Here is a 24,884-nt window from a genome sequence, read left to right as displayed (position 1 = left end):
TCCTTTTCACTTTAAAAATATAAATCAATATTCCTAGTTTGACTTCTACAGTGAGTATGTCGGCAACAAATAAAAACAGTTTGTTTTTTCAGCTGAAACTGTCTTAAACATTGTAATTTCTTCTGCAAACTCATCAATCAATCAATCAGGGGGTTTAAAGCGTGCTACACAGCCAGGTTTTGAGGCTTTTGCTGAAGGTGTGTAGTGTAGTTAGGCGTCTGATGTTGACTCGGAGCTCGTTCTAGGTTTTTGCCGCAATGTAGGAGAAGGCTCTTCCACCCACTCTGGTTCTGCAGATGTGTGGGAATTTCTACTAGGGCGAAGTCGGCGGAGTGGAGGTTTCTTTTGGGTACATGGAAGTAGACTCTTTCGTTGAGGTATTTGGGTCCGGTGTTGTTGAGGAATTTGTAGGCATGGGTCACTCTCTTCTCAACGGGGAGCCATTGGAGTTCTCCCAGGTATTGAGTGATGTGCTCATGTCATGGACTGCTGAGGATGAGTCTGGCCACGGTGTTTTGCATTGGTCTGGATTTTTCGTAGCAGGGATTTGTTGATTCCAGTATAGAGGGCATTTCCATATTCCAGTCTGCTTGTTAGGAGTGCGTGGGTGACATACTTTCTGGTTTCGGGGGGGTCCACTTGAAGGTCTTGTGGAGGATGCAGCGGGAATGGAAGCAGGTGGAGGCGACAGCATTAAAATGTCATGTCATGGTGAGGGAGGAGCCGAGTATGATGTTGAGGTTCCAGGGATGGTCTGTGGGGGTGCGGAGATTGCCAAGGGCAGAGGGCCACCAGGAGTTGTCCCAAGCTGAGGGGGTGGGTTCAAGGATGAGGATTTCTGTCTTCTCCTTGTTGAGTTTCAAACAGCTGCTGCTCATCCAAACTGCGACGTCTTTCATTCCTTCTTGGAAGCTGAGTCTGGTGGTTTCGGGTCCTTCATGAGGGAGAGGATGAGCTGGGTGTCCTCGGTGTAGGATACAATGCTGAGGCTGATTCCATGCTGTCTGACGATGATGGCGAGGGCGGCCATGTAGATGTTGAAGAGCGGGGGACTGAGCGACGATCCTTAGGGTACTCCGCAGTTGATCTCTTTGGGTTCGGAGAGGAAGGGTGGAAGTCTAATTCTTTGGGTTCTGCCAGTGAGAAAGGGCAGTTCCCTGTATTCCAGCATTGTGGAGTCTGGCTGCGAGAGTCAGGTGGGAGATGTTGTTGAAGGCTGCAGAGGGGTCGAGTAGGATGGGGGCTGCGGTGTGGCCCTGGTTGAGGAATGTGCGGATGCCATCTGCAGCGAGGAGGGTGGTCTTGGTGCTGTGGTTGCTGCGAAATCCAGATTGGGAGGGGTCGAGGATGGAGTAAGTCAGCTGGGCATTGGCAATCATATGGGTGACTTTGGCTGTGAAGGGAAGGAGAGAGATTGGTCGGTAGTTCTTCAGGTCCGTCGGGTCTGCAGAGCACTTCCTGAGGAGGGGCTTGACTTCTGCGCGTTTACAGTTGTCGGTAAAAGTGCCAAATTCAAAGGAGGCATTGATGGTGTGTCGTAGCTTGGGTGCTATGGTGGCGGCGGCTCTGTGGAAGATGTGCAGAGGGCAGGAGTCCATGGGGGCTCCTGAGTGCGTGCTCTTCATGGTCGTGGTGTTATCTTCGGTGGTGACCGGGGCCCAGGCGGTGGTGGTTGGCCGGCTGTTATCGATGGAGGGAAGGGTGGTGTCTGGGGTCAGCTCGCTGAAGTGGTCGTAGAGGGCCTTGATTTTCAGGTGGAAGTAGGAGCCAAGCTTGTTGCAGTTGTCCTGGAAGGGAGCGACGTCCATGGCTTTACTGTGGGGTTTGGTGAATTGCTGGATGATGTTGAAGAGTTCCTTTGAGATGCTGGAGTTTGTGAGGATTTTGTTCCGGATGAAGGTCTTCTTAGTGGATCTCATGCGTTGGTGGTATTCTGTCATGGCGTTCTTGTGGGTCTTCCATGGTTTTGCTGTTTCTTCATCATTTTTCGAAACGTCTGCAGTAGCATCTGGCTTCTTGGAGGTCAGTGGTAAACCAGGTGGCCTTCAGGGGGTGTCATCTGTTGGTGGTGCGGAGGGATGCATGCTTGTCTGCGCAGTTGGTGATCCAGCGGTGTAGTTCCTTGGCTGCAGAGTCGGCGTCAGTCGAGGCGGGAGGTTCTTGGATGAGAGTGGAGTTGAGGTGGTCCTCTGTGACCTTGCTCCGGTTCCTTCACAGAGGGCAAGGAGTAGGTTTGAGAGCGGTGGAAGTGTTGAAAGAGAAGTGTACTCAGTGGTGGTCCATCCAGAGAGGCTGCATGGTGTGGCTGAAGCAGATGTTGTTCCCACAAGCGAAGATGGGTTCAAGGGTGTGTTCTTGTGGGTAGGGGTGGTGACGAGCTGTTTCAGTCCGATGTTGGTGAGGTTGTCCTGGAAGGCGGTGGAGTTGGGGACACTGAGGTTGTCAAGGTGGAAGATCAGGTCTCTGATGAGTATGTAGTCCATGGAGGCGATGGTGTGCGGTGCGATTAGGTTAGCAATGGTAGTAATGAACGAAGCACGAGGTCCAGGGGGCTGTAGGCGAGGGTACTAATCTCTTTCCAGTGTTCTTTAACACCTACATTCTCACTTTCTCTACACTCCTCTTTCTGTACCATAAAAACAAAACTGTATATTATCACAAACGTTTTGTACATCTGATACTGAACCATGCAAAAGAGCTGTTTTCATTTCACTTAAACATAATGCTGGAGTTTTTACATAGTAGAGTCTCCTTACTAGCTTCCACATTTCAGAGTGGTGTACAGCTAACATTCTTAAATGATGAAAAGTACTTTGGCACACTTTTCTTGAAAGACAAGCCAGAGAATGACCTTGCAACTTTGTATATTTTCTTATTTTAAATGGATCTAGTCCTTGTAACATCTTAATCTTCTGTTTAACACTTTTTTTTGCATAATGTTTTAAAAGAATTAGTAATATGTCAATAGATTCCGGTTCTTCATTAAAGAAAAGCTCAGTACTGGATGTGTGCTTCCATTCACCATTAAAAGTTTTACAAAAGTTATTTCTATTAACAAGTATTTTTCTTTTGCTTTTCTATTTCATAAACACCATTGTTTTATCCAATGTTCTCATTCTCTTCAATATTAATATAAATAATTTCCGTTTCAATTTAAAAGCATTATCTACTACACTTTGAATGTGTTGCTTCTTCTTATACGCTGCTGATCTTCTTTTATATTTTTTTACAATCTTTTAATACATTTTGAATTACTCTACTTCTAAACATTCTTATATGATCTTCTTATATAGTTGTTGCCTTCTTATAATATGTGTTCTTTTTCCATAAACTAATGTTTTTTTTACCATTACAGTTCTTTTCCTTCTGGTGTGTTGTGAAATGTTTCTTTTTCCTTTCATTATTATTGACTTTTTTAAATCTCTCTACACCTGCTTTAAGAAACTGTTTAGTGCTCTTACCAGAAAAGACTTTATACTGAGTGACGCTTTCCTCTTTTTCTAATGCACTCTTTTTACTTTTCTTTCAGTAGTCTTTGTTCTCTTCTATTTTTATGTTTTCTTGCCATCTTCAATTTGTGATCCAAATAAAATACATTTCTAAAAAACTAAGAACAGTTTCAAAAGTTTGTTACATCAATTAACAATTTTAAATGAATTACATATCAATCTTCATAATAAACACTAAGCAATTACTTACAATTACATTGCTATTCTCTTCATAACAAATAAAAAAAGAAGTGCAGAAACAAGCAAGAGAACTACAGAAAGAGGAAGAAATCTGCTGAAAAAGAAAGAAAGGTGCAGAAAGAGCTAAGAGAAATGCACAAAGAAGCAACACAGCTACCGGAAGATGTAAGAGAAGTGCAGAATGAGGCAACAGATGTGCAGGGAGAGGCAATAGGGGTCATAAAGAAGCAACAGAGGTGCACAAACATTCAAGAGAAGTGCACAAAGAGGCAAGAGAGATGCACAAAGAGGCAAGAGACATGAAAAAGAGACAAGACGAGTAAAGAAAAAGGCAAAAGGGATACAGAAGTACAGAAAGAAGCAAGACAAGTATATAAAGAAGCAACAGAGATGCAAAAACAAGCAAGAGAAGTGCAGAAAGAGGCAAGAGAAGTGCAGATAGAGGAAGAAATGTGCCAAAAGAGGCAAGAGAGGTACAGAAAGAGGCAACAGAAGTGCAGAAAGAGGGAAAGGCGTAAAGAAAAAGACAAGAGAGGTTCAGATAGGGACAAGAGATGTGAAAAAAGAAGCAAGAAAGGTGCAGAATATTTGCGCCCCGCCCCTGACGCGAGAGATGGATGCTGCTCTGTCTCCCTAGCCCGCGCATTCCTCTATGCTCCTGCGACATGTGCATTTGGTTTCTTCTGCCTGCCCACCCCCCCATCTTTCTCCCTGGGTTTGTTTACCCCTTCGATACGGGGAGCACATGTTACTACTATTGACCTCCTCTGCCTTGTGTGTGTGATGTTTTTCGTTTTCCTTAAAAATATGAAACCCTTCTTTGCTTGCCTATGGACTGCGGCTGCGGCTGGCTGAGTTGATTAGCACTCTAGTAGCTCTCTTATTGCTTCACCGATGTGGTTGTTCTATATATAGTGTGCATTAGCGGCCGGCCTGTTGGTTGTAGGCCCATACTTGTATGTCTCTGAAACTGTAATAAAGGTTTTAAAAAAAAAAAAAAAAAAAAGAAAGGTGCAGAAACAGCCAACAGAGGTACAGAAAGAGGAAAGAAGGGTGCAAAAAAGAGGCAAGAGGAGTGCACAAAGAAGCAACAGAGGTGCACAAATGGAAAGAGATGTGAAGAATGGCCATGGGACGTACAGAAAGAAGCAAGAGAGGTATAGAAATTGGCAAGAGAGGTATAGAAACAGGTAAGGGAGGTACAGAAAGAGGCAAGAGAGGTGAAGAAAGAAGAAAGAGAAGTACAGAGAGAAGCAAGAGAGCTGCAGAAGTAAGTAAGTGAGGTGTAGAAAGAACTAAAAGAGGTGCAGAAAGAGTCAAAAGAGGTACAGAAAGAAGCAACAGAGGTGCAAAAAATGCAAGTGAGGTGCAGAAAGAGGGAAAAACATGCAGAAAGAAGCAAGAGATGTACTAAAATTGGCAAAAGAGGTAAGGGATGTGTAGAAAGAAGCAAGAGAGGAGTACAAAGAACCAAGAGAACTGCAGAAAGAATCAAGTGAGCTGCAGAAATAAGCAAGTGAGGCGCAGAAAGAAGCAAAAGAAGTGCAGAAAGAAGCAACAAAGGTGAAAAACAACAAGAGAAATGCAGACAGAGGCAAGTAAGGTACACAAAGAGACAAGAGAGGTGCAGATAGAGTGAAGAATGGTGAGAAAGATGCAAGAGAAGTACAGAAAGAAGCAAGTGAGCTGCAGAAAGAAGGAACTGAGGCGCAGAAAGAACTAAGAGAGGTGCAGAAAGAGGCAAGGGAGGTATAGAAAGAAGCAATAGAAATGTAAAAAATAGATAATAAAAGTGCAAAAAGAAGTTAGAAAAGTGTGGAAAGTGGTAAGAAAGGTGCAGAAAGAGGCAAGAAGGGTGCAGAAAGAGGCAAGAAGGGTGCAGGAAGAAGCAACAGAGGTGAAGAGAAAGGTAAGATAGGTGCAGAAAAGGTAAAGAGGTACAGGAAAAGACAAGAGAGGTACAGAAAGGGACAAGAGATGCAAAAAGAATCAAAAGAGGTGGAGAAAGAAGAGAGTGATGTGCAGAAAGAGGCCAGAGAGGTGCAGAGAGAAGAGAGTGAGGTGCAGAAAGAGGCCAGAGAGGTGCAGAGAGAAGAGAGTGAGGTACAGAAAGAGGCAACAGAGGTGCACAAACAAGCATGTCATGTGCAGAAAGAACCAAGAGGGGGCAGAACGAAGCAACACAGGTCCAGAAAAAACACCAGAAGTGCAGAGAGAAGCAAGAGAGTTGCAGAATGAGGCAAGAGAGGTACAGAAAGAGACAGGAGAAGTCCAGAAAGAGGCAACAGAGTTGCAGAAAGAGGCAAGAAGGGTGCATAAAAAGGGAAGAGAGTTGTGGAAACAGACAACTGAGGTGCAGAAGAAGGGAAGAAGGGTGCAAAAAGAGGCAAAGAGGTGCAGAGAGGAAAGAGAGGTACAAGAACGGACAATAGAGGTGCATAATGAAGCAAGAGTGGTGCAGAAACTTGGAAGAGGGATGCAGAAAGAGGCAAGAGGGATACAGAAAGAAGCAAGAGAAGTGGAAAAAGAAGCAAGAGAAGTACAGAAAGAACGAACAGAGGTGTAAATACAACAAGAAAAATGCAGAAACAGGCTAGAAAGGTGTACATAGAGGCAAGAGAGTACAGAAAGAGGGAAGAAGGGTATATAAAGAAGAAAGTGAGCTGCAGAAAGAAGAAACTGAGATGCAGTAAGAACTAAGAGAGGTACAGAAAGAAGCAAAAGAAGTGAAGAAACAGACAAGAAAAGTGCAGAAAGACACTTTAGAAGTCTAGAAAGTGGCAACAGAGGTGCAGAAAGACGCAAGAGGGTAGCAGAAAAAAGCAAGAGAAGTGCACATTCACACAAGAGAGATGCTAAAACAGTGAAGAAGGGTGAAAAAAGTGGGAAGAGGAGTGCAGAAAGAAGGAACAGAGGTACAGAAAAAGGCAAGAGAGGTATAGAAAGAGGCAGAGAGATGCAGAAAAGGACAAGAAACTTGCAGAAAGAAGCAAGAGAGGCACAGAAATTGACTAAAGAGGTACAGAAAGAAACTAGAGAAGTGCAGAAAGCGGCAAGAAAAGTGTAGAATGAGAGAAGTGCAGAAAGAGGCAAGAGAGGTGCATAAAAGAGGAAAGAGGGATACAGAAAGAAGCAAGAGGGGTGCAGAAAGTAGCAAGAAAGTTAACAAAGAAGCAAGAGAGGTGCAGAAAAAATAAACAGAGGTACAAAAAGAGACAAGAGAAGCGTAGAAGGAATCAATAAAGGTGCACAAAGAAGCAAGAGAACTGCAGAAAGAAGCAAGGGAGCTGCAGAAATAAGCAAGTGAGGTGCAGAAAGGACTAAGAGAGATGTAAAAATAGGCAAGAGAGGTACAAAAAGAAGCAAGAGAAGTGTAGAAAGAGATAAGAAAAGTGCAGAACGTGGCAACAGAGGTGCAGAAAGAAGAAAGAGAGGTGCAGAAACAGGCAAATAGATGATCAGTAGAAGACAAGAGAGGTGCAGAAAGAGACAAGAAAAGTGCAGAAAGACATTTGAGAAGACCAGAAAGTGGCAACAGAGGTGCAGAAGGGGGCAAGAGAGGTGCAGAAAAATGCATGAGTGGTGCACAAACAGGCAAGAGAGATGCAAAAGAGGTAAGAAGGGTACAAGAAGTGGGAAGAGGAGTACAGAAAGAAGCAACAGAAGTGTAGAAAAAGGCAAGTGAGGTTTAGAAAGAGGCAAAGAAGTGCAGAAAGGGACAAGAGACATGCAGGAAGAAGAAAGAGAGGTGTAGAAAGAGACAACAGAGGTACAGAAAGAAGGAAGGGAAGTGCAGAAAGAGGCAAGAAAAGTGTAGAAAGAGGCAAGAGAGGTACAGCAAGAGACAAGACAAGTGTAGAAAGAGGCAAGAGAGGTGCAGAAAGAGGAAAGAGGATGCAGAACGAAGCAAGAGGGTTGCAGAAAGAAGCAAGAAATTGTAGAAAGAAGCAACATAAGTACAGAAAGAACCAACAGGTGCAAAAAGACACATGAGAAGTGCTGATAGATACAAGGAAGGTGCACAAAGAGGCAAGAGAGGTACAGAAAAAAAGAAGGGTACAGAAAGAAGCAAGAGAACTACAGAAAGAAGCAAGTGAAGTGCAGAAAGAAGCAAGTGAGGTACAGAAAGAACTAAGAGAGGTGCAGACAGAGGCAATAGAGGTACAGTAAAAAGGAAGAGAAGTGCGCAAAGAGACAAGAAAAGTGCAGAAAGAGGCAATAGAAGTGCAGAAAGTGGCAAAAGAGGTGCAGAAAGAGGCAAGAAGGTGCACAAACAGGCAAAAGAGATGAGAAAGAGGGAAGAAGGTTACAGAAAGAGGCAAGAGGAGTACAAAAATAAGCAACAGAGGTACAGAAAAAGGCAAGAGAGGTGCAGATAGAGGCAAAGAGGTACCGAAAAAGGCAAGAGAGGTGCAGAAAGGAACAAGAAATGTGCAGAAAAAAGCAAGAGAGGTGCAGAAATTGGCAAGAGAAGTGCTAAAAGGGGTAAGGAAGGTGCAGAAAGAGCAGGTGGTGCAGAAGTAAGGGAGGTGCAGAAAGAGCAGGTGGTGCAGAAATGGAGGTGCAAGAGGGGTACAGAAAAAGGCAAGAGGGGCACAGAAAAAGTCAAGAGAGGTACACAAACAGGCAACAGAGGTGCAGAAAGAGGGAAGAAGGGTGCAGAAAGAGGCAAGAGGATTGCAGAAAGATGCAGAAAGAGCCAACATAACTGCACAAAAAAGCAACAGAGGTGCACAAAAAGGAAAGAGAAGTACAGAAAGAACCAAGAGAACTCCAGAAATGTTAAGCGCCAATCTTTCCAATGTCACTGTTGTAAGTCTCACCATATACCTGAAAGTATGCATGCATGTATCTATGCCTTTTGCTTGTGGCATCATACATAAAAGAAACATACAAATAGTTGCAGACCTGTGTTTCTGACATCTAACATCTTCAGATGCATAACACGTGTGAGAATACATGTACAAGTAGACACATACCTTAGTCACAAGAACACGCAGACCTTTAAACTTGACAGACTGCATTTCCCATTTCAAGCAGACACCTACATATATACGGCCTGGATGTATGACGTTACAACGCATACTTTTACAACGCATGCACTTACAATGCAATTTTTACAACGCAACATCCACTACAACGCATTCCATTACATCGCATGACACTACAACGCATTTTTAAAAACTACCTTTACAACGCATTCCATTACATGGCATACTACCTTTACAACGCATACCATTACAACGCATAATATTACATTGCATTTAAGGTAAGTATTGGATAGTATAGGGGTAAAAATTACTATTCTAACTCCAGGGGGTGCAACAGTAGGGTAAGTGTTGGATAGTATAGGGGTAAAAATTACTATTCTAACTCCAGGGGGTGCAACAGTAGGGTAAGTGTTGGATAGTATAGGAGTAAAAATTACTATTCTAACTCCAGGGGGTGCAACAGTAGGGTAAATGTTGGATAGTATAGGGGTAAAAATTACTATTCTAACTCCAGGGGGTTCAACAGTAGGGTAAGTGTTGGATAGTATAGGGGTAAAAATTACTATTCTTACTCCAGGGGGTGCAACAGTAGGGTAAGTGTTGGATAGTATAGGGGTAAAAATTACTATTCTAACTCCAGGGGGTGCAACAGTAGGGTAAGTGTTGGATAGTATAGGGGTAAAAATTACTATTCTAACTCCAGGGGGTGCAACAGTAGGGTAAGTGTTGGATAGTATAGGGGTAAAAATTACTATTCTAACTCCAGGGGGTGCAACAGTAGGGTAAGTGTTGGATAGTGTAGTGTAATATTATGCGTTGTAATGGTATGCGTTGTAAAGGTAGTATGCGATGTAAAGGTAGTTTTTAAGAATGCGTTGTAGTGTCATGCGATGTAATGGAATGCGTTGTAGTGGATGTTGCGTTGTAAAAGTTGCGTTGTAAAGGTTGTTCCCCATACGGCCTACTTCAAGTGTACCTTTCCAAACACTGATACAAAGTGCCCTAATCACTAATCTCTATGCCAACATGTCTTATACCTCACTTTTCTGCTGCACCTTCATTTTTCAGAGACTGCTCAGAATGTTAGACCTACCAAATTTAAAACAGCAATCCTTCCCATGTTACTATTGTAAGACTCACCATGTTCCTGAAAGCATGCATGCATGTGTCTGTGCCTTTTGCTAGTGGCATCATACATAAAAGAAACATACAAATAGTTGTATACCTGTGTTTCAGATGTCTATCATCTTCAGATGCATAACACGTGTGAGAATACATGTACAAGTAGAGATATACCACACAGACCACACAGGCCTTTAAACTTGACAGACTGCTTTTCCCATTTCAAACAGACACCAAAATGTACACGGCATACTTCATGTGTACCTTTCCAGAGATTCATGCAAAGTACCCCAATCACTAATCCCTCTACTAACATGTCTTAAACCTCACTTTTCTGCTGCAGCTTCAGTTTTCCCTGACTCCTCAGAATGTTGGGCTTGCCAAAATTTAAAACAGCAATCCTTCCCATGTCAATGCTGTAAGTCTCACCATATTCCTGGAAGCATGCATGCATGTTTCTATGCCTTTTGCTAGTGGCATCATACATAGAAAGAAACATACAAATTGTTGTATACCTGTGTTTCAGACGTCTATTATCTTCAGATGCATAACACGTGTGAGATCATGTACAAGTAGAGACATACCTCAGTCACAAGACCACACAGACCTTTAAACTTGTCAGACTACTATTCCCATTTCAAGCAGACACCAAAATGTATACGGCATACTTCAAGTGAACCTTTCCAGAGACTCATGCAAAGTACCCTAATCACTAATCACTCTGCGGGGGGCATGGCCAAGATGGCATCAAGTGCGGACACGCTGTAAACAGCTCCACATCAGGCAAGCCACACAATCCTGAAAACTTTAAGCCTACCTTATAAGCCATCCACAGCAGTATGTTGCCACCGGCAGCTGTGAAAACCCCAGCACACTGTAAATGCTGGCCCCGGAGCTAAGCGGGTGAGACGAGCGAGGCGACAGCCCTGCGACTTGGAGATCGGCTGGTCGGGGCTCAGCCTCGCGTAACCTACTGCCGGAGGGAGGAGCCTTGATCACCTGCACCAGTGAGGGCCCGCTAGCAGTGAAGGTCTCGGCGGTCTGAAAACACCAACAGCGGGGCAGTGCAAGTACGGCTGTTGAGATGGTGGTCCACCGAAATTGCGGCTGATTGGACAAGCACCGGATCGGCTTGGCCTGTGACCGCAATGTGACTCTGCGCTCGATACATCGGCGAGCATTCACTTGGGGCGGCGTCCTCAGCTTGGGCACATCCATGCTTCGACAAGGGTGCCAGGACGCCCTTCTACCATTGCCTGCAGCAGAGAAGCCGTGCCAGGAGCAGAGAGCTACCCACCCCGGGGGGTTCAGGGGACACACACAGACCCCCAAGACAGTGAAAGGGGGCCTGGATGCCTGGCGGCCTACTGTATCTTAACCTGCGACCGTTGTGGAGCCCACGGGTCTCCCTGCTGAGGTACACTGGGGAAGGTGAGTGCTGGGGCCGCAGCTGAGGCAGATGTGCTGAACGCCCGTAGTCCTGCACTACAATGAATGCAGTGATGGAGCAGATGACAAGCCGTGTGTATATTATGTTGTATTTTAAGTGCACCAGGACAGCTTTTCCGCTGCTGTTACATGCCTGGAGGTGAGCTGTCCTGAATCCTGCAGAGAAACTTGAGCATGGCTCCATTGTCTCAGCTTGCCACTCGATTGCTTAAAGGTCATTAATGTGCCTGTGAAAGCAACAAGGTGACTTGTACTGTACGGTGCATACATGTGTGGTTGACCTGTTGCTTATTATCCCTGGTATGGCCATGAACACTTCTAGGAGTTATCCCTGAGACCCACTGTGTGAGACGCCTTGGATGATGGCGTTCTGTGCAGGCTGATGCTCAACCTAAAACACTAAATTCTACTTAAACTTATTTGCAGATTACTCGATTACTGCGTGACGATAGGAGCCCTTCGCAGCAATGAAATTGCACAATAAAATATCTAGAGTTTAAGTGTCACTCAGTGCCCACATGGTGCAAACGGTTGTACACTCACTAATAGGTGAATAACAAATATCCACACTCCTGAATGACTGCCTTCCTGGTCCCCTTGATGGTACCACATCCTCAGCCATTGTCTATTGGGACCCATCACGTCGCAACCGGATGAGATACCAATAACCCCCAACCATGCTGATCTCCACTGAAATCTCCCAAAAAATCCAGTACATCCTGGAGTACCCAGATTACTACTACAACGGTACAGGGTTCTCCCACTCCCATGCAAAAGTTGCAAGGGAACTGCCAGCCCTATGCATACCTGACTAAAGGAAGGACATCCATCATGCTCCGGGGGGACCATTAACGTTGGCGATACTTGTAGTGTATTCTATGCTTTCAATATACAGCTGTGCAATCGAAAAACTAAAAACAGATAAAACGCACTCACACATGGCTCAAGCAGCACCTCACGCATCTAGTGCAGTGGCCCCTGCACAAACAACAGCCCTGAAACCCGTAGATAAAGTTGACCATTTGGATTGATTTGATGAGTCAATTGTGGCAGTACTAGATGTTAAGTCCACACTGGGTCCCAAAATAGACTCACTCTGTACCGAAATGGGATTCCTACGCGAGGATCACAAGAAGCTAAAGGACAGAGTAGAGGAATCGTAGTCGACTTTGGCAACCCTACAGCCCACCGTGTCAACAGCCACAGACCAGATCAGGTCCCTCCAAAAAGAGGTGGAATATCTAAAGAGCCAGGCGGAGGATCCACAGGGTAGATCTCGCAAAAACAACGTTCGCATAGTGGGCTTACCGGAAAGGATAGAAGGCCAGAGCATGGAGCTGTATCTAGAGACATGGTTCGCCACAGACATCCTTGATGGCAAATTCTCCACATTTTTCTCAGTTGAACAGGCACATAGAGTTCCGGGTGGCCTCCCCCCCATTCGGGCAACCCTTCTAGACCTGTGATCGCCAAATTATCCAATTACCGGGACAGGGACCAAATCCTTCAAGTGACAACCACGGTGTACATTTATCTGGACTTCACGTTGACGGTGCAGGGCCACAGATATTCTTATATGGTAGTTAAAAAATGCCTCCGCTGACATGAAATCCAGTGCTCATCCAGCATATTGGCAACAATATCCTCTGTTCCACTTACGAAGGGGCTTGGTACTGGATGAGACAGAATGGATTTGCACATGGCCCGAGTGCACTCTCGTCGGACTCTCCTCAACAATGGAGAACTTCAGGCACACGCAGATACCGCGGCAAAGGGCGTGCACCGCGCCCGTCCAAAATCCAGGCAGTAATGGAGCAAGAACAAGCCATTAAACAGGCGGAACACCTTGGCAACTCCACCCCCTCAAGATCTGAGTCCAACTCGGACACAATTATACACCAAACATTGGCAAATGTATTTTGTACCACCGGGTGCCACTACTTGTGATTCTTTTTCACACAACCTGTATCATAGCCTTCCAACTGAACGATGTTTCCTTCAAGTGTGTAAATCCTTAGCTCCCCGCCGATCTTCACAAGCAGCCCTCTGCTTTTAGTCTACGGTGCCATATTGACTATTTTTGTACCACCCCACTATTTAGGACCTCCCTCGTTTTCAAGGAGATCCATGAAAGTTGTTCCCGAGGGTTGAAATGCATAAATAAATAAATGCAATCCACTGACTTCCACTGTCCCACACCGAGGAAGATCCCTACAAACAGTCACAAGGAACACTGGGAACAGAAAATGGATAGTGGACAATAAATTAGCCAACTTTGAACCTACACCTGTCTCCTAGGGATCGACTGACCAGACTTACTATATCATACAACAAGTATTTAAAGGACCACGGTGCAGTCTGGAAGTCTGAGCTTGTGTATGGCCATTACGAGCCCATGGTACTAGCGTCTGTATCCCGTGTCCCTCTGCTCTTTCAACAATCTCAGTCTAAAGGGGGCGGTGGCCTTATAGTCCAGTTTTTGTGTCACTGATGTTGATGCGGTCAATCTTACAGAAGTAATGAGAAGAATCGTTGGCGCGTGTACGCCACGCCAGGACCTAAAGCAAATGTGCGTTCCATCGGCGGATGGCATGGTGGTGGAAAGTCTCGCTCCTCGGCCGATGGTGCACTTTTTCCCTACAGTTAGCCCAGTCCAAGCTGTGCTCTGCTGTTGTGTGCGGGTGCTCCGTTGCAGAACCACCATGAGCAATCTCCCCACAATCAGACTGCCGGCTTCAACCCCCACAGGACCAATGAGTTGCTGCTGCTAAGAGGAACAACCCCACACCATGTGGCTTCACTGTGAATGTGCTAGTAAGTTTGCGTAACATGACGTAGATAACGCAATACTTGCTAGTTTGAAGAGGGACGTAGCTCTGCAGAGGGCAGGTGTTAGATATCGTGGATAAGAAATGAGGAAGGATCATTGGGTAAGGAGTGTCATAAACCGCACAGAGACATGGAGGGATGCGCTGTTGCAAGTGAGTGGTTATCGCCCGTCTATAGTAACCGAGGTCCCTTCCATGCATCATGTTGTGAGAAGTTTCTCCAGTGAATCAGTGTACAAGCAAACTCACACCCTTAGTGTGATGAGGTGAGGTTGGTTGAAGGGAAGGCCTTAAAATATTGCAACATCCAAAGTAGCTTGGACCAAAGAGAGAGTTTTTACTAGTGCTCAAAATGGAAATATAGAATCGTAGGTACTCCTCGTCTCAGATTGCCTGTTTGCTACTGAGATGTGATGGTACTTTTCCATTAAAAGAATTGAGCGCAGTGCTGAGAAGTGCCCGTACTATTCCTTCATAATTAAAGTGCAGGTAGAGAGTACCTGATAGTCCCTGCTCAATTAAAGCACTCTTGTTTAGGTCTAGCTACAGAAAAAGTCCCAGCGCCATTAGCACATGTAAAATGTTTTTTAGATACATATTGTTCATACTGACTGCTGAGACAAGGTTAGATAAGTCCCTGTTGACCTCAGATTCCTCCAAATTAAAATCCGGTTTCATCTGCTTTATTACATCAAAAAAGGCATATTTTGTTGGCTCTTAGGGCTCAGTGCACTTTACCACCACTAACCTGTGCTAAAGTGCTTGCGCTCTTTCCTTTCAAACATGGTAAAATTGGCTTACACCGAATTGGCAATTTTAATTTACTTGTAAGTCCCTAGAAATGTGGTTCTACATGTACCCAGGGACTGCACATTAAATGCTGCTAGTGGGCCTGCGCCACTTATTGTGCCACCCACTTAAGTAGGCTATTTAAAGATGTGTCATGTCAAGGCCAGGGCCTTTGTGTTAATTTTTCATGCTTTCTGGCCAGGGTGCCATATGAGACATTTTCATTCCGTCTGTCAGCCTGGGTGCTCATGTGTGACGTTTCCATGCTTTCTGGCCTGGGTGCTTAATTATGTGTGCTACTTCCATAGTTTCTGGCCTCAGGGACCTGGAGCTGGAGGCTCATGTGTGACATTTCCATGCTTACTGGCCTGGGTGCTTATGTGTGACGTTTGCATGCTTACTGGCCTGGTGGTGTGACCAGGCCTGGGTCAGTGCCTAGGTGCGACATTTCCACAGTAATCTGGCCTCAGTCAGTGGCCTGTGTGCTCATGTGTGACATCACATGTCAGTGCTTTATGTGTGACAACATGAGTGACAATTTACTATGCTTTAAAAGTTAATACAATCTAATATGTAATGTAAAATGTGTTGAAAAATTCTTTGTTTTGGCCTTCCTGTCTCTCAAATTTTCTTGGGGGGGACAAGTTCCGTCTCACTTTTACTTTGTTCTCTCTGATTCACTACTTGTGTCTATTTTTAGTGCTCTCTGAAAGAATGCCTATCGGTACATATGACTGGGTGGGTAACCTAGTGCTCTTTAAGGTCATCATCTACTATCTACTATTTACTGTCCTTTGAAAGTTGATACAATTGAATATGTAATGAAAAATGTGCTGTAAAATTCACCATTTTGGTCTGTCGTTTTCCAAAATTTTCTTGGGGGGAGAACCCCCCCAAACCAGCCTAGTAGCGGTCGGGCTCGCTCGCTGCGCTCGCTCGCTGCGCACCGGACGGGGGCTGGTCTGCAGAAATTTGCCAGGGCTGCTTTCAGTTCCCAATCCGGCCCTGGTCATAGGCACCACATACTCAGCCTATGCCAGGGGCACCCTAATTTGGATAGCACCAGGAACACCCCTGCAGATATTGCATACCCAGGTAGACCCAGATGGTCGATATGTGATTCGGGAGGGACTTCTAGACGGATCCCTGCGGACCTTAGTCACACTATATGCACCAACCTTAAGACAGGCCTTATTCTTACAAACGTTGACACCATCACTGCTCAGAGATCCAACTGCACCAACATACTGGGGGGAGACTATAACTGCATATCTGACCTGGTTTTGGATCACTCACGCCCACCACTCCCGGGAGTGCAATCTATTGCCCTGGCACAGCATATAAAAGACTGGATCAACAGTATGCAAGTCACTGAAGCTTGGCGAAGCACGCATCCCACATCACATACTTATTCACACTACTCCAAAATACACGACCTGCACACAAGGATAGATGCCATATACTGCTCTGAGACTGCCGTAGCGAGGGTATGACAGGCGCAGTATTAAGCTTGCACGATTTCAGATCATAGTTCGCTACAAGTACAATTGTCATGGGGAACACATAAAACTAGCATCCTGACATGGGGCCTCCCTTTGGAGGCCCTCAAACACACAACATTAAGCACACTCATGACACAATCTATAGATGCATACTTTCAAATGAATGCGGGCTCTGCCTCCCATGCCGGCATTGAATGTGACACATTCAAGACTGTTCTCCGTGGACAGGTGATGAAGGCAGTTTACGGCTCTCGTATGGCGCTCAAGAAAAAGCTCCAAGGCCACGAGTCAGAAACACAGCGATGCAAACAACTCTCCCCCGCAGACCCAAATATTGCACCCATGTTGGCCAAGGCTCATCTACCATACAAGGAGACACTGGACAGCCTATGCGCCTTAGACTACAAGCAATACCTAGCTCGGTAACATGAGAAGAGAGACATGGCAGGCAGGATGCTAGCTTGATTGTTAAAAGCCGATGCATCGCAGCGCCCCATCATGGCAATATACACCTCTGATGGCCTTTTGATGAATACGCAAGAAAGAATTAATGACTCTTTTTTTTAATACTATGCATCTCTTTATAAAGCTCCCAACCTCGATGATCCTTTGCCCACTGAACAGTTCTTGTCCCAAGTTAATCTCCCAGAGATAACGCAGGACCAATAAGAATTGCTAGAGACCCATTTATCGGCAGATGAGATCTCTGAAACCATCAAACAATTAGCCACGGGCAAGGCCCCAGGGGCAGACGGATGGCCTTCGGAATTCTATTCAACCTATTCTGAACAACTTAGCCCAAGGCTAGGCACAGTATATGGGGAGGCATTTGAACAGGGGGAGCTACCACCTTCACTGAGGGAAGCAGTGCTGGTTGTATTACCAAAACCAGGCAGAGACCCACTCCAAATCGGTTCTTACGGCCCTCTTTCATTACTGAACTCGGATTACAAAATCCTGGGCAAGATATTAGCCAATAGGTTAATAGATGTAGTACCAACAATGGTGCACAACGACCAGAAGGAGTTCATCCCAGGGAGAAACACTGGCTTGAACCTACGCCGGCTTTTTAAATTGTTAGATTGGGTCCGAACAGAAACTTACTTGCCATGGATAGCGGCATTAGATATCGAGAAAGCATTTGACACCCTGAGTTGGCAATACCTACTAGTTGTGTTGGCAGGCTTTGGCATGGGCACTAATTCTTTTAGATAGCTGAGGATACTGTATGCAAAACCATAGGCAAGAGTCAAGACGGGCCACATTGTTTCTTCCTCCTTCGTCATAGAACGTGGAACTAGACTGGGCTGCCCCTTATATCCCATAATTTTTGCACTGCCCATGGAGCCTTTGGCGTGCAGATTACGCTGCTGCGTTTTAGACTGGGGCATTCATGCGTATGAGCAGTGGCACATTGTCTCTCTTTACGCAGACAACGTGTTAATCTATCTACGAGGCCACTATACAGTTCTGCAAGAACTAATGGAGCTCCTAACCGCCATGCTCAAATATCTGACCTAAGAGTTAACTGGCCTAAATCAGTGGCATTTCCAATCAAACTCTGGCCGTAGAGCACAAATACAATCTACCTAGCACTCCACTCACTTGGGCTTACGACACCTTTAAATATCTGAGGTGCAAATCTATCACTCTCAGATAGATATGATGGAAGGTAATCTGGGATAGGCGGTCACTAGAGCTTGTGCTGCTCTTCCATTCTGGACGAGTCTGCCTTTATCTCCTATGGGGCGGATTGCTATCTCTAAAATGCTTACTCTCTCTGCTTTTGTATTTTTTCTCTGTCCTTCCATACGAGCTACCACACAGGTTCTTTAAAGACCTACAATCACTCCAGGCCCAGGGTGGCACTTCAGAAATTGTACCCACCTATATCTGAGGGGGATTTGGGGGCACCGGATTACGAACAATATTATACAGCCACACAATAACAATGGCCCATGAGGTGGTTCGTAAGTTGCAATCTCGCTGAGTTAGACTCCTGGGCGGCAGCCACCCCTGATGGAATGGCTGTCAGGCTTCAAATCCTCTCTGCAAAAAACACAGGGCAATATTCTAATGTTGGCAGCTAGATGTCCTACCGAGCAGTCAGCCCGCACCACATGCTCGTAATCTTCCTCTTGAAGTACTCCCTGACCCCTATACTTGTAATAGGCGCTCAACTTGAAACCTGGCGTGCAGCTGGGCTTGAAATATAGGGAGACCTATTTGCACACTCAAAACTATGCGACTTTGTGAAGCTAATAGATCACATCAATTTACAATTCCCTAAGGCCCGATTTTGCGCCTCTGTTAGTGCCATTACGTGAATACTGGGACTCAGCGCTGTCAATCAGTATCACAGATAAGCAGTGGACACAATGTGTGGAATATCTCAAGGTTATATCCATGAATGCCAGGCTGAAGTGCATACAAGTTAACTTTCTCCAACACACATACCTCACTCCTCATAGATTGGTACGCATGTATCCCACATCCATTGATATATGCCCTAGGTGTATAGCCACTGCGGCCACCTTCCCTCGTATGGCATGGACCTAAACCCGTCTTCGGATATTCTGGAATTAGTTGACCAGGACTCTGACAGATGCTGTGGTCACCCCGATAGTAGCCAAGGGTCAACATTTCCTGTTAGGAATAACGAAGCGCAACGCCTAATGCAGGAAACTTGATAAGTTTGTGGACTTGGCGCTGGGATTGGCAAAACGCAGGCTTCCTATGGCTTGGAAACCGCCAGTGGGCCCCACAGCACACACATGGCTCCTAGACTTTCGTAGGGCACTTATAGCAGAGCATGAGTCCCAACTGGTCAGCACGCCACAGCAACCACCATCAACTAACCCTGTGCAATGGCCAGATTACCTAAATACCAAAGAAGCAAAATAGAGCGCTATGACCCCAGCTACAACTTAGAATACACTGTTGTTTCATATTCCCTGGACACTGTGTCACACCTATAAAGTATATGGTGAGATCACCTGCCCACAGTGCACATGACACCAGATAAGTCATCAGCGGATACTATATGTATACTGACATGAAGGATAGGGTCTTCCTCTAAAAGCGCCTAAAATACATACTCAGTCACATACACTTGTTCACCCATGGCTAGTATAAATGACGGTATAGACAGTAGACACAGATGGACAACTATGAACAGACACTTTTGTTATTGTGATTATCGTAATGACTAAAATATGGAACTGTGGAGTAAAGATTGCCATTGTTGAACTGTAAAATATTATCTGTACCATTGTCTAGCACCCCAACAACGCTGCTATTGTAACAGTTAGTGTAACCCCGTGCATATTTTTACTGATATAGTTTCTTTGTATAATTTGTTAAAAACTAATAAAGATAATTTTTTTTAATCACTAATCCCTCTGCCAAAATGTCTTAAACCTCAATTTTCGGCTGCAGCTTCATTTTCACCGACTACTTACAATATTAGACCTACCAAATTTAAATCAGCAATCCTTCCCATGTCACTGTTATAAGTCTAACCATATTTCTGAAAGTATGCATGCGTATGTCTGTGTCTTTTGCTAGCGACATGATGCATAAAAAGAAACATAGAAATACTTGAATATCAGTATTTCAGACCACATACTCTCTAAATTTATGTAGAAGAAAGTGTATGTATTCCTTTCTGATCATAATACAAGGTAAAATGGAAATAGAGTTGTTAGATCTGGGGGTCTCTAGTTGGCAGAGGTATACACCTTAGACCAAATAGGGACCCTTGCTTCTAGTCAGGGTACAGGGACACACAGGGTAGATAACCCCTGCTCACCCTCTAGGTAGCTTGGCTCGAGCAGACAGGCTTATCCCCAAGGCAATGTGTAAGGTATTTGTACGTAGACACCACAAGGATCCCCCCTCCGCACACCACAAACTTAGACCACACAGGTGAGTTATATCAAAAATAATATATCTTTATCTAGTTTCCGCAGTTGAAATCAAGCATCACATGTTTACACCATCTTCGCTTTCTTGGTTGGTCGGGATCGTAAGACGATAGTCTCTAGTCTCTTGCGTGATTCGATACTCACTGAGAATGAATCAGTTCGTAGGCTCTTGTTGTTTAGGCAGCTACGTTGCTCCGTCGGCGTCACTGCGCTCGTTGTACAAAGCGCTCCTCTGGCTGTTCGGTGCAAGGTTTCCACAACTCCCTCGACGAGCCCTCAGTGACGATGTCGACGTCACCGGAGTCAGCCACTCACAGCGCGGCTTCGTAGAGCAGGGAAGTACGACTCTCGGTCTGCTTCAGGCCTCCGGGTCGCGGCAAGGCACGTGCCGATGAGCACGTCGGTCTTCTTGATGCGGCAACCGGTGTCAGGCAAGGATCAGCGCGGTACTCTCCCGCAAGGCAGAGAGCAGCCAGCCCACTTCACCGGCAGATGTTGAGAAGCTTGGTAGAACAGTCCACGGTCCCTGCAGCACACAGCAGCGCAGGGGGGACACAGCAGAGTCTTGGGTTCGGGGCAACCTTTCTATCCCTGGGTTGCGAAACAGGAGGCCAGCTCTTCTCAGGCCCTTGGAGATTCGGTTTAAGACACAGCACACAGCAAAGTCTTGTTTGGTCAAGTGGGTAGAGTCAGCACACAGCAAGACCCCTTCTCCTCCTCAGCTTCAGTTGTACAGCAGAACAGGTCAGCCCTTAGAGCACACAGCAAGGCAATCTTCCTTTAGTTCTTCAGCGGTCCGTCTTTCAGCAGAGGTTCCTCTTGATGGTAGAATCTAAAAATCTGTTGTCAGGGGTCTTGTACTTATACCCCTAAAAGTCTTTGAAGTCTTTGTGCAAGTGGGTCCTGAGCCCGGTCTGATCCAGTTCTGGGTGTTGCTGGAGCACTTTGTTTTCCTGGCTTCTACTTTCTTTTCAGAGTGAGGGGCAGAGTCGTCAGCCGCCCAGAAGGAGGTGGAGCCAGCAGTGTGGCAGGCAGGCACAGCCCTATTCACCCCCAGGTGCTATCTCCTCCCTCCACTCTCCTTGCAAATGTCACCATTCAGCAGAGGGCTGACTCAGCCAACCTCCCGGGGGATCCCCAGCCCCTGTCACTCTCAAGCCAGACAGTCAATCCACAAGCATGCCCAGGCACACGGAAGGGTCAGACAAGAGAACAGCTACTCTCTTAAAAGTACTATTCTCCAACTCAGGATTTAAAAACAACCTCTCCTAAAAGATGTGTTATTAAATGCTGAGCTCAGGGATATCAAACACTCATGTCTTATCTTGTTCCTATGAGAAGATAGGCGGATAGCCATTGGCACCAGCCTCCCCCATGTTAGCCTATGGAGCAAGATAACCTTGCAGCAGTGAACACACAAAATGGCCGTTGTTCACTACCAGAACATGTTACCTGCACTAGTACATGCTCTACCTTTTACATACACTGCACCCTGCCCAGTGGGGTACCTTGGGCCTTCCATAGGGATGACTGACGTGTATAAAAAGGGAAGGGTTAGGCCTGGTCAGTGTGGACACTGGCCAGGGGGACATGGCAGTCCGGGGACTGCAGGCAGGCCTGCGGTGGCAGGCCTGAGACACCATTTTAGGGCTACACAGGTGGGTGGCGCAATTAGCGCTGCAGACCCACTAGTAGCATCTGTCATCACCAGCCCTGGCACACACAGTGCCCTTTACTAGGGACTTCATGGTGATACAGATATGCCAATCAGGTATATCCAATCAATATGATATTTTACACAGGGAGCACTTACTCTCTGGCACTGGTTAGCAGTGGCAGAGTGTCCAAAGCATCTAAACCAGCAAAAAACGAAATCCATCACAGCATCAAAAATCCAGGTAGCAGAGGCAAAAGATAGGGGAAAAACCCACGCCAAGGATGTCAGGTCTAACAAGAGTTATATAGAATGCGATATAGTTTAATACATCTGTCAATATGAATTAAACATCAGTTTTCCGTACTACTTTCATTAGAGACTCAGGAAGCACACATATTACTATACAAAACCTATTTAAATCTTCATTTAAGTACAATAAAACAAACTACAATACACTTTCATACATTTGGTAACATATTTCAAGCATCACACTTCTCTAATACTTTGCAAACTTTATGAATAATGCTGTTCAAAGATAAAAATATCACCACAAAGACTGGAGCACTACTACACAATACATAACGCACCTTAGAAACGTGTAACTCACCTCTCAAATAGTATTGCAGAATATGAAATATCAAAAACTCATAAAAGATTTCTTTCCCACACAATAAATGTGATGCACCACTCTCAACAAGGTCAAACCAGTATTGGCAAACGCTCCCTCTCTTTCTGCACACAAATGAATGTAAGTAACAAATCAAAATGAATGTATGACGTTACAATGCATACATTTACAATGCATGCCTTTACAACGCAGTTTTTACATCGCAACATTCTTTACAATGCATTCTTTTACATCGCATTTTCAGAAACTACCTTTACAATGCATTCCATTACATCACATTATACCTTTACAAAGCATACCATTACAATGCATACCATTACATCGCATTTAAGGTAAGTGTTGGATAGTATAGGGGTAATAATTACTATTCTAACTCCAGTGAGAGCAACAGTAGGGTAAGTGTTGGATAGTGTAGGGATAAAAATAACTATTCTAACTCCGGTGAGTGCAACAATAGGGTAAGTGTTGGATAGTGTAAGGGTACTATGCGTTGCAATGGTATGCATTGTAATGACTTGCGATGTAATGCCTCCGTTGTAGTGACATACATTGTGATGACATGCGTTGTAGTGACATGCGATGTAATGGCTGCATTCTAATGACATGCTATGTAAAGGATGTTGTGATGTAATGACTGCGTTGTAAAGGTTGTTTCCCCTTCTAAAAGTACCCAAACTGGTTCTGTAATTTGCTGGCGTCGCAACTCCATCGCGGTGCCGCAGTGTAGCATCGCGATTGAGTTGCAAACTCTTACTGGAGTTCAACAACCTATTTCCAATAATACTAGTATTATTTTTCAATAACCAATCAGAAACATGCTTCTTCAGAAAAGTAACATGCATCCTGTTTTTTAAGTACAGTGTTTATGACGAACCAATCAGTTATCTGCTTTTTCTAAAACAGCACCATCCCCACAATGTTAGATAACTCTCATTTCACCAACTGACTTACTCCGCTACAGAACTCTTTTGATTCCTTCCACACATCCCTTCAAAATGCTTACTGTATGGATTGTAGGGCACAGCTATTTTTTCTAGAGCAAAAGGTATGTTGTACACAGAGGTATTGACAAAGACCTAGGTTTGTAAAATGTGGATATTAAATGGTTTTCACAGAGAGGATTACATTGCCACCAATTGATGCCTTTGGTTAAAACATATTTGCTTCTCCACCCCCCTGACCTCATGATTGTGCACTATGGTGGCAATGACCTAGGCACTCTGACTGGGGTAGGGCTGGAAATCCTAATGAAGGATACCTCTGCACAACTGATGTTGCTTTCCATCAAACTGTATTTGTATACTCTAACATATGCCAAAGACAGAGATGGAAGTGGTCAAATCAATTCTGTCCACACCATTGAGAAGGCTAGGAAGAACGTCAATAAAGCTGTTTCTGCTTACCTCATAGGATGGACTCCATCTATAACAACAATCTATGTTTTGATATGCATGACATCTACAGAAGTGATGAAGTTCACTTCACAGATGAAGGGAACAGAGTGTTTCTCAATAACCTTAAGCTGTTCATCCGCACTTACATGTAGCTCCAACAAAGTCATAATGAACACAATGACTCTTGTTAGAGCCACCCTATTACCCAACAGTGAAATGTATTCATTTTTTAACATAAATACTCTTTTTAAATAATTTTCGGTTTGCGAACCTATCGTGAATTTGCAAAACAAAAGCAAGAATTCAATGTACTACAACACATTTCACTTTTCAAATTTAACTTTAAATTTTTATTTATTTGTATTATTTCTTACTCTTTGCATTTTAATATGATTATTAACTTCAATCTCACTAGCTCCATAAAAAGTTCACAAATGCAACACTACCTTATGCATTATAAACTATTTAATTATTTATTTAAGGTGGATCTGCGAATCCTCGGGGCATTTCATGTGAGCCGTGCTGAGAGTCGCGATAGGGTCGCGACTCCTACCAGAAGAGAAAAAAAATGTAATGCCCCCCACTTCCACACGGACCCCATCCCTGGCAATTCTTCATTGTTTTTAAAGAAGAGAGGCCGTTTGGCCCCCCTTCTCACAGCCACTTTTGCCCGGGGATCCCATCCCCAGGACATGGCCATCTTTTAATGGACCTCAGTGAACGCTTGATGGCCCCTGAGGTCCTGGCCAGCTCCTGCCTCCTGCGGGAGCCGGCATTGCTTTTTACCCCCAGGAAGCTGTTGACATGCTGCTCCATGAAGGTAAAAAACAAACTGCTCCACTGTGAACAAGTGAGAGCAAAATGCTCTCACTTATTCACAGTAGAGCACTTGTTTGCTATGGGATGGCG

The sequence above is a fragment of the Triturus cristatus genome, chromosome 5_2 (assembly GCF_964204655.1).
Source record: "Triturus cristatus chromosome 5_2, aTriCri1.1, whole genome shotgun sequence".
NCBI lineage: Eukaryota > Metazoa > Chordata > Amphibia > Caudata > Salamandridae > Triturus > Triturus cristatus.
The sequence above is the reverse complement of the archived record's forward strand: the minus strand, read 5'-3'. Positions refer to the sequence as shown.